Source organism: Sphaeroforma arctica (assembly GCF_001186125.1).
Source record: "Sphaeroforma arctica JP610 unplaced genomic scaffold supercont1.190, whole genome shotgun sequence".
Classification (NCBI taxonomy): Eukaryota; class Ichthyosporea; order Ichthyophonida; genus Sphaeroforma; species Sphaeroforma arctica.
In genome coordinates, this window is record NW_014040368.1 from 99,842 (window position 1) to 103,480 (window position 3,639).

The window sequence follows — 3,639 nt, forward strand, 5'->3', positions numbered from 1 at the left end:
AATCATCGCGCTTGTTGGTTCCGACTATGATACTTCCGATCCAGGCCAGCCAACACATACCGAATTCATCCGTGATCTGGTGCGGCATTGGCTTACCCCCATCCTCGCTTCTCGACCGGATTATGACGGATAACCTGGTCCTTCTTGGTATTTCGTCCTCTGCACTAACCCATTCTGCGGCACTACACGGCGCAGATCCGATCCGTACCACAGGGGGTACTCTACTTAGTAGGTCAGCAAGCGAATATATGGAACATTCGATAGTAACAGTGTTTTGTCAACACCGGCCCGAATTGACTCAGCACATATCATTCATTGTCGACTCACTTGGCCCAAGCTTCAAACAGGAATTTACTGACCACTTCTTCCCATCAATATTTCCTGAACCACTACAGCGACTATGAGTGTCATACCATATGTTCATACATTGTATCATACATACTTGCCATTTTTGAAATAAATAATATTATCCCTATCCACCGACTAAGGGGACTTGATTCTAAAGAACCGTCCCCATTTACTAATTCTGGTACTGGACCAACCCCTGATGTTTTTTGCTCTAAAGTTCCAGAAAACATTTTTGAAAACTGTGGCTTTAGTGCATGCGATTGCGACGGAAATAGGCATGCTAGAAGGTAGATTTCCTATGCTTATAAGTGTCTCGTAGGATATTAGAATGTCTTATTTGCTTAATTAAGCTCAGACGACACTTTAGATACATTGTAGAGACCCGCGAGGCACTATTACAGATTGATAGGTGCGACATTCAATTCAATGCAATGCAATGGACCTCCATTCGATGTGCCATTTATTGTAAACCAGTGATTCAGTATGATCACCTGTAGTTATAAAGTAAGTAAGTGCGATGTCGGCCTGCAATGCTTGCGTTGTGTATGTGTATGCAATGGAATTCAGACATTGGCTAGCCCAAATAGAAAGAGGGGCCGACCAGTAGGTGGTGAGAAGGTAGTGCATACATAACAAACCACACGTACTTCAAACAGATCGGCGGCGAAACGAGCGAAAATTACGATTTAAATAGGGATAATGTTATTTATTTCAAAAAGGATAAGTTAGTGAGCAGAGTCAAGAAATAAATGTTCAGGAACAGAACAATGAGCCACTTCAAACTGAGAGAGTCTCCCGATTGAGGTCTGTACTCGATATTTGGAAGGGGTTTGGCTGGACAAATGACACGAAGGGTAATCTACCATCAGTAACAGTACGGGAAAGAAACACCAATGTAAAGGAAAGCAACCCGGTTGGTTGGAGATGTATGACGAAAAGCATTGAGTGGAGCTGTTGCATTATGCGAAATAATATATCCTGAAAATCCTAATGCACTTCTGAAGGAAGCAGCTAGCGCCATTAGCGAGCTTGTGAACACGGCAAAAAAACCCCAACGATGCACAGTTTGTTCATGACAAATCTAACACAAACCTAGCCAATACTGTAATTAATGTTTTTAATGCTGCTCCTAAAGGTAGTATACAAAAGTGTATTGCGCGAGCAATGATGGTTGAGGGAATGTCGATCAAAGCACGAAAGGATATGAAGGCGGCGGGTTAATTTACTTTATCTGGGGCTAGAGTGCAACAGTCATACGCTGATACGAAAACTTTCATTCGAGGCGAAGCAATCGTGAAATCTGTGTTTAGTCGTTCGAGATTTGACGAAGTAGCGCTGAACAATGCGATCTCCTTCGTTCTAGCTGAGGAGGTTGTTGGCACTTCCTCGTAGGGTAAGAAAAGAGTTAAATTATCGGAAGATAAAACTTTTATTCTTCCTTCACTTACTCGTAAACTGCCATCGATTGTAATATATGACCGATACTCTTGTTACGCATCTGATAGAGAAACGGCTATCCCGTGACAGTTTCTACAGTGTCCTAGCAGCTTTGACAAGTAACGATGAGAAACTATTAACTGCCGTCGATTACGTATCTGACACTCTAATCAACGACATTATTGTACAACTACAAGTAATAACCAACGACTTCTGTATCAGTGTTACAGAGAAGAAACACCTCACTACACATCTCGCGTTGATGAAAACATTTGCGAAACAACAATATGATAAGCATGTTGAATTGAAGGATGAGTGCAGCACCCATGGAATAAATTTGCATTAGAACAGCCTACTATTGAGAGAAGTGACTGTGGTCAACAAAGCGTAATGGATGTGATTTCACTGAATACATGTATTCTCATCTTTAGATCATTGTACAGTTTGCTACAAAAAAACTCTAGAAGATGCATTGTTCGTCATCACGTGTGTTTCGAGAAACTGCGTATATACATGGGCCGCCGTGTTCGTGTCAAAAATCAACAAAATGCGATAAATGACATACTGAAGGGGATGGAAGAATGGTGTGTTCGAAATAAAGGAAGCTCGGAATCGCTCACTACGATCGACTGGAAAATGAAGTGGGAAGCCACGTCCACTCGTGAAACGGACAAGAGCACTTCGGGAAAAGAATGTATGTATGGTACAATACTTTGTATACAAAGAATGGGTTGAAATCGACACAAGTACAGGTATGTGTTTACTCGTTTCGGATACGCTTAATAGACGACGTATATAATCACTCATTCACTTTATTTATCGATATATTTATATCTTAAACCAACCACACATACAAAACCATGCGCAGTGCGTCATATTGTTTATGGCGATCAAATACTGGAGAAAGGGGGTAAACAAGACTGGTATGCTGAAGTGGGCGTGGTAGAAACTTACTTGCGACAGCTGAAGAAGGAAGTCCTGACTATAGAGACTACGGTGCTTTCCTCGGATAATACGGGATGCTACCAATCTAAGGAGCTTCTTCTTTTGTTGCCGCTGTTGAGTTTAATTCTAAATGTACAGGTCGTGCGGTACATTCATACCGAAACGCAGGACGGCAAAGGGGTACGTAAAGATACATTAACTATTCTTTAGGAATCATGCTGTCTATATACATTTGATTTGATATTTTGCACGGTCCATACTCATCTGTGTTCTTCAACAAATATATCAAATACGCACATATTGTCTCACTTCGCAAGGGGAACATCCCTTTGTATGAGCTTCATGAGGGCGTCACAACTAAATCTGATAAAGGAAATAACTATACCGAAAAGCCTCAGCGCTGCACTTGCCTGGAACAAGGATATCAAGAACTCATTCGTACAACTCACCAGGATTAACAGGGACCTAGAAGAAGTTTACCAGGAGAAGGTTAATAGGTTGGTTACACAGTGTAAGAAGTATTTTGGACGTGTGAACGATATCATTTATACAAATGCAGAGTGTTTGCAATCCGTTAACGACCGATATGATCTGGCGAAAGTGCTTGATAGTGGTGCCGTGATAACGTTTAAAGTGTTTACATACTCCAACATAGGTAATGGGGTGGAATTCACGGTGAACTTTGCAACGAACAAAATAACAATAGCGCAAGCTATTCGAGCAACACCACCATCCACAATTTGAACGTTAATAATACTAAGACTAGCGAGGAGATGCAACTTGACCAGTCCGATAACCACGACCCCGAGCATGTAGATGATGTTGCACAAGATGAGGATGCTCCAGACGATGAAGCAGATTTTATTATCGTTACTATTAGCAGAGTATATATATATATATATATATATA